Source organism: Triticum urartu, chromosome 5A (genome assembly GCF_056163025.1).
Source record: "Triticum urartu cultivar PI428250 chromosome 5A, HENAU_Tu73, whole genome shotgun sequence".
Taxonomy (NCBI): domain Eukaryota; kingdom Viridiplantae; phylum Streptophyta; class Magnoliopsida; order Poales; family Poaceae; genus Triticum; species Triticum urartu.
Window position 1 is genome coordinate 560,026,227 of NC_141877.1, and position 7,777 is coordinate 560,034,003.

Sequence of the window (7,777 nt, forward strand, 5' to 3'; positions counted from 1 at the left end):
CGCACCAATTTCTGGCGCCGTTACCCGAAAGGAATTGACAACCCACTACTAGGAAAAGGCCTACTAATGGTGCACCAGTTTTGCCTACTAATGGCGCATCACTGGTGCGCCATTAGTATCACGCCACTAGTAACTGGTATACTAATGGCACACCACCCAGTGCGCCATTAGTATATAACACCATGCGCCATTAGTATGCCTCCCAGGGGCCATATTTAACCATGTGCTTTGGCACACTAATGGCGCACTACGGATCGATGCGTCATTAGTATACTTGGCATACTAATGGCGCACTCTTTGGTGATGCGCCATTAGTATACTTTGGCATACTAATGGCGCACTCTGAAGTGATGCGCCATTAGTATGAATATTAGGTTTTTTTTACTTTTCTAATTTTTGCACAGGTTACAAAATATATTATTTGGCAGAATATAGACAGTAGCACACAACAACATCAGATTCATCGAATAAAATAGAATATTAGTCTCGAATACAATTCATCATATTAGTCTCCGAATTCAAAAGACCGAACAAAGATAAAACATTACAAGTCTCGAGACCGCGAGTATCGAGTTTGTCTTCACATTACAAGTCGATATCGATCATCTAAACTACCATCACATAGAAGAGAGCTACGGTCATCACGATGACAATCATCGTGATGAAACTGGTCTTCATCCGGTTCCTCCAACGCTCCCTCCTCTCTCCCGCTAGATAGCGGGCGTATCTAGATTCCGCCTCCGCCCTAGTGGTGTACCCTTTGTAACTGTTACCGCTGAAACGGTGAACCTGTCTCCGACACTCCTCCCAGTCGTCGTAGACTCCGGGAACCTTACCCTTGTACACGACATACGACGGCATCTCTATGCACAAGCCAAACAACAGACAATACATACATAAGCAATATATAAGTATGCAACAAAAGGATCGGAAGAGAAAAGCAAGACATTAATAGCACGATTCATGGTCCTACTAATAAATAGCATCGATTACATCTAAGTTGAACGACTGTCCAAACCAAAGAGACATACAATTCATTAAAGTTTAATTACAACATGAGCTAATCAATGTTTCAGAACTACACATCACTACTTTCAACTCGACTCATGGACAGGAGCGTGGATGAAGCCGCCGTGTGTCGTGATGGTCATGAAATCGCGGGCGTTGTCAGCCTGCATTTGTAGCATTCCGTCTATCTCAATATTGGACGGTTGATATCTGAGGAAGAACTGCCCCGAGGTATGAAGGACATCTTGATGGATGATGTCCGCAAACTCCGACTGGATGCAAAAGAATTCTTGTCTGATGTCCGCGTCCTGGGTTGCCGACAAGCTCGCGGCCCAATCTTTGAGATTATTTGGTTGTAGAAGGTGATGATGGTCCCTTACGATCGCCCGCATGTGATGGAGGGCGTAGTAGGCATCCTTCTGACCTCCAGGCGGCTGCTTGACACAGCAGAACGTCGTATTGTGGGCGAACACGTGCTTGCCGTACTTATGAACTGCCCTGGTGAAGGTGCCTCCAGATTTGGCGTAGCCGGGGAGAACATCATCAAGAACTTTCTTGATATTTTTGTAGTCTATCTTGGAGTTACGGTTCGGGTCGAAATACGTGGCCATGGAATATTTCGGGCTTAAGAGGATGAGTGTGCAATGTGTATCACTGCACAGAACACGGAATGTTAGAAAAGAAAAGAACGATCGAAATCTAAGAAATCATATGTTACGGGGCGGTTAAGGGATGACTTACTCGGGAAAGTAAGCCACAAGGAAGTTATCCTTATCTGGGTTTGCCAGAATGACGTCTTCGAGGTGTGAACTCGCGACTTGGCGGTCCCCAGTGCTGCTCAAGAGCTTGGCACGCATGTAGAAGGGGTCGACAATCACGATGTCCGGGGTCTTGTCTCTAATGATCCGCATCTCCATACTCAGCGAAAACAGCCGAACGAAGGTGTAGTGTAGCGGATGAAGGTTGAACATAGCAAAGATGTCATCAAACTGCAGGACGATCGTACCCCCGATGGCGCCATCCACAAAGCCCTTGCCCTCTGGCACCTTGGCCACGAAAACCGGGTATGCCACATCATTCTCTCTGAGACGCCGCTTCTCCAAAGAAAGAACACTATCGTGCAGACTCCGCATAGCACCGGTTGCAGCATTGAGCATATTTGTTGGTAGCATCGCCCTACCCGCCACATGCACCCTCCTCGAGATATCCTTAGGTGAAGGTGGCCCGTCCGGAGCACGGATCGTACTCGGTGCCGGCTGGCTTGCACCGGCGGCCTTTTTAGTCTGCCGTTTCCGGCCCTTCTTCTTGATCTGCTGTAATGGGACCGAGTTCTACTCATAGACCGCCTTCTTGAGCGTGTTGGGGCTGATAATATTTGGCACCTCCGCTATCTGAGGCTCGGTGAAGGCGCCAGCTAGAGGCGTCTCCTGAGAACTGAACGCCAGACGACGCCTGTTGCAATTGGGTTTCTCCGCCGTACCAGCTAGATCGCGGTCGTCTTGTTTGGGTTCTTGAGAAGGAGGCCCGCAGAACTCGTCACCGTACCCATGTTCGGCAAAGTACTTATTGATGTTGGTAAATGTACCATCGTCGTTGTCGTCGTCGTCCGGATCCTGTGCCATATCCATGTCCGGATCCTGTGCCATAGGGATGTCCGGCATGTCCGGTAGCGTTGCAGCATTCTTGCCATGGCTTGGCGCCGGCACGACTGGCGGTCTTGTCTGTGGGGTGGTGTCCCCCGCCCCCAAACGAATCTGGCTCTTCGGCCACAGCAGGGGCCAGCTTACGCAGGCGCTAAGCGTCATCTCATCTTCTTCATCGGCCCCAGCTGGTCGAATCAGAGGTAACAGCTCGTCACAGCCTGGTAGCACCTGAACCACTTCAACCCTATACATTGTGGGTGGCATCCGATTACCGTGGAACACGGGGTTGCCCGGTTGAACGATTCTGCCCTTGGCGACATCGACCAACTTGCCGCCCACGAAGTGCAGGAGATTGCAAGGAATGTCGGTGGCGCCCTGTGAAAACATGTAGGGCGTCAGGGATGCCCAGTCAAAGGCAAGGACATGAAGTCCTCGGCCGAGAGGCTTAGTTATCGTGATGCTGTCGAGCTCGGATAATGTCGAGGCACCGTCAACGGCGGGCGTGCAACTGACGGAGGGGCCGCTTGCTGGTGAGGTGCCGGCCGGCGTACACCCAGGTGCATTAATTAGCTCCCATGCCGGCGTCGGAGACACCAATACCGCCGCCGCAGGAGACACCAATGGCGCCGCCGCCGTAGACACCAATACAGCCGCCGCTGGAGACACCAATGGCGCCGCCTATGCATTGTGCGAGTTGCTGGCCGTGAAGCTGGGAATCGGGGGCAGCCCCTGTTGGCCACCCGCTATCCACGTCGTTATCCCATGAATCAAGGTAGGCATAATGCCGGTGAGCGTCGATCCCAGTTGTTGTTGCACTTGCTCTTGGACCATCTCCGGAATCTGCGCCACTTGCGCCTTGAGTGCTTCAACCTCACGCGACTGGCTTTCCGAGCTGGTCTTTTTCTCCTTTCGCCCACCAGCAGCATAGTATGACGACCATTTTGTGGACAAGCCTTTGCCGGCCACACGACCAGCTGACGTCGGCTTATTGAGCTTATCCCTGTTTTTCATTACGTTCAACGCCCTATTCAAAGGGGTGTCGAAAGGGGAGCTCTGTGATGACCCCGCACTACTGCTTTCATTGTCCTGCGGAAGGAATGTGAACCATTTAGAAATATTGGGGATTAATTAGAATGCAACCATATGGAGCTAATTACGCGGGGGTGTATTCCTTACCAAAACAAGCTCAAGCTCCTTGGTCTTCGGATCCGTGGGAAGCTCCTTTGTTATCGGGTCCTCCTTGTACCGGGCCCTGAGAAAGTTCCTGGTCTGCTTGTCTCTGTATTTCTCGAAGCGGGGCGGTAGGCCTTGCTTGGCACGCTCCGCGTCCTCCTTGTCCCATACAGGCTCCGCCACTCTGTAACCACCGGGACCGAGTTGGTGGACCCCTATGTTCAACTGCCGCATTTCTTTCCCCCACTGACTTGATTCGGAGGTTGCGGGGCTCTTGCACTTGATCTTGAACTCCTTGTAGTCATCTTCGCTAATCAAAGGATATTTCGCCTTGATCTTCTCATAACTATCACCTTTGTCAATCATTGCCTTCATCGTGCTTTTCCAAGTAGACAGGGCCGTGCTCAACGTTGTGAGGGCGGCATCGTTCACTTTATTACCCGAGAGGCGTGTGTTTGCGAACTCAGCGGGGAACTTGTATCGTTCGTGCAGCTTCATGAAGAGGAGGCTGCGCAAATTCGCTCGGTCCTTATGCCTTAGGTTCTCGGTGTTGATCGAGGCGGTGCTCCGGAGAATGCACCCAAGCTGAATCGAGTACCCCTTGACTACGTGTTTGGGCGCCGTGGGATGCCCGTCGGAGTTCACTTCAGTAAATTCCTCCCTGACAGTGCCGAGCATGTTCGGGCGCCGGTCCTTCCGTTGCCTCTTCGGTTGGCTGCCATCTGTGCGTGCGCCGCCATCATCAGTGGTGGCATCTGCGGCGCTATCATCAGTGGTGTCATCCCCGACGCCACTAGGGTTTGTGTAGTCAGGATCGGTGTCTTCCTCCAACTCCTGGGACAGCTCCTAGAATTGCTTGCTGCCCGAACCGCCGGCCTCATCGTTGTGGGCCATGTTTCGCTCTAAATAGGAAAAAAGTTTGGTCAAAAAAGTTGGTTATTGTCAAGGAACAAGATCATGGTCTCATCATTTAGGGTTTGTCGACACCGAGGCATCCTAAAAGCTACGCTTTTATCATTTAGGGTTTGTCGACACCGAGGCACCCTAAAAGCATAAGCGTACATCATTTAGGTTCTCATCGACACCGAGGCACCCTATAGAAGCCAAGTTAAGTTTTCATCATTTAGGGTTTATCGATGCCGAGGCACCCTAGGTTGGGCCTAATCACTTGGCTCTATTGCCACCTATGTTCGGTTTATCATCTAGGGTTTATCGATGCTAAGGAGAATTCTAAGTTAGGCCTAATCACTTGGCTCTATTGCCACCTATGGTTTAATGCAGCAAGAATGGCGGGGTAGTTGATCCTACTTAACTAAGTACTAAGGTACCCCGGCCCATGCATTAGTCGCAAGTACCCCATATGTCCTATTTTTAGCAAAGTCATGCTAAAATTCACGGAAAATTTCAGCATGACCTTTGCTGAAAATAGGACATATGGAGTACCCAAATTTGCCGAAACGGAAGCTAATTGACATTCCAGGAAACTCAAGGGCCTCTCGGGGTACCTGCAATATCATTATCCACGCGTAATGAAGTCGCCAATGGGTCATTTCAAAAGATCACGAGTAGCATCATCACAAGTACAACATCATCTATAGCTTTATATTAACAAAGCATCAGCACATATACAAGACACCACTTATGCCAACAGTATGGTTTATATCAGATTCAGAGTTAGAAACAGGAAAAACCGGTGCTTCAAAGCCTACTGGACATAATTTACATCTATCAGTACGGGATGTCCTGACTAATTTAAGTGTTCACAGGTGAACTTTTACCATGGATGAGCCTAGTGCTTCATTAGTCAACTGAACAGAGATAACAGGGCATAACACCATACATAAAGTGATGAGCATACATACTACTGTCCACGCAAATTAACTGAATAGTATTGTGTCAAGTTCAGTTTAAAAATTCAGTTACTGCTTGAGTGATTTGACACCAAAAATTACTCCCAAAAATTACAATGACTGTATATATTCACTGTACAGGCTGTCAAGTTCTATTTCAGCTCAAGTTTCATTACAACACAAACATTGTAATTCATCTGCTCACAGAAAAATTAATAATCAAAATCAAATTACAATAGGGGTCCCAGGTTTGACCCCATGATACGTGCTATCCTGGGATTATTCCTCTTCTGAACAAACCATCATGCATCATTTTCTAACCAAGGCATAGCTCAGGAAAACCACTTGCTTTGACCAGAACTAGCTAATTACCCCAAATCTCAAGGTAAAATTAGCAAGGCAAAGCATTTCTCTTACATGACCATAGCAAGAATGACACACTACATATAATCTGGTGAGATAGCAGCAGCAATCTCAAAAAAAGTGGAGACATCATACATACCAACTGAGCATCGCCGACAGACATCCAGGTACATCACCCACTATTATTGCCTGTAAAAGGCCTAATATCCACTAATATTGCCTATTGATCATATACTACCTACTCATATTTTATTCAGTCATTTTACCAGTTGTTTAACGACAGATTAGGGTCTGTCTAGGAGGTTAGTCAATGTAAAAATTGAAAAGCTAGCTAGCAGTACAGTAAGCAGCAACAGTATTAGCGTAGCAGCAGGGCAAGAGCTTCAGCAGAAGCAGCTCAGGCAGGCGCATGTTCGCGCGCGGGACGGCAAGCAGGGCCGGCACGGCTAGGTGCGTGCGCGGGTGTGCAAGGCAGCGAGCGGCCGCCGGAGGCAGCAGCGTCAGCAGGCCACCGCGGGAGGCCCGGAGCTGCGTCGGACGCGACTGCTCGCGCGCGAGGCACCGCAGTAGCAGCGCGTAGCAGCAAGCAGTCGGCGAAGAGAGGGGAGGTAGGGAGGGAATGGGGAATGGTTGAGAGAGGGAGAAAGGAGGAAGGAGGAGAGGTACCTAGTCGCCGAAGGGGTCGTGGTCGGTGAAGGGTTCGGGTCGGGGTCGGTGAAGGGGTCGGGGTCGGGGTCCGAGCTCGTCCGGGTCCTTGCTCGCCGCAGTCGAAGGAGAGCAGGGGCCGGTGGCGGAGGACGGCAGGGGCAGGCGGGGTGGGTGCGTCGGGGCCGCGCTCGCCGGCTGCTGCAGGGGCCGGAGGAGGCCCTCGCTCATCGGAGGGAGGAGGAGAGGAGAGGGCGGCGCGCGCTCGGCCGATCCTGTTCGGGGGGTGCGGGGGCGGCGGGGGTGGAGTCCCGTGGGGGTCGGAGCGGCGCCGTCGGGGCAGTCTAACACCACAACGGCGGTGGTGGCGCCGACGGAGTGCACGCGCGGCGGACGGAGGGGGCGGAGCAAGGGGGCGGCGGCGTATGTTTGGGGTCGAGTGGGGGATCTGGCGAGGGAGGGAGGCCACAGTGCGAGGGGAATAGGTGGAGTGGGGGAGGGTTAGCAATGGTGCACCTCCCCCTAGTGCGCCATAAGGACGACGATACTAATGGCGCACCTCCCCCTGGTGTGCCATTAGAATTTTGTTTTAATTACTAGCCTGACTGGTCAGGTTATATTCCACCTAACCCTTACTCCATCAGAACACGCCCACTAGCCCGACTGGTCAGCACGCAGCACACACACTAGGACGTCTTGGGTTCGATTCCCAGGCTCCCCAATTTTTGTTTTTATGCATTTAAAATGCTGTTTGATATTTATTTGTGTTTAAATATGTTCAAACTTGTTTAAATCATAACAGTAATATTTTTTATAAAAAAGTAATAATTTTTTAAAAAATATCATCAAATTTGTTATTTGAAAATAATTATGAATATGAAAAAATATAATCAAATTTGTTTTTTTTGCAATTTTAGTTGCATTCATTTGTGACGGTGGAGCGGGCTGGGGAGGGTGCGGGGGAGAGGGTGCAGTGGGTCATCGGCGACGGTAGAGTGGGGGAGGGTGCGGGTCCGGGGTCGGCGGCGGCGGCCGGTGGAGCGGGGGAGGGTGCGGTGGGTCGTCGGCGGCGGTGGAGTGGGGGAGGGTGCGGGG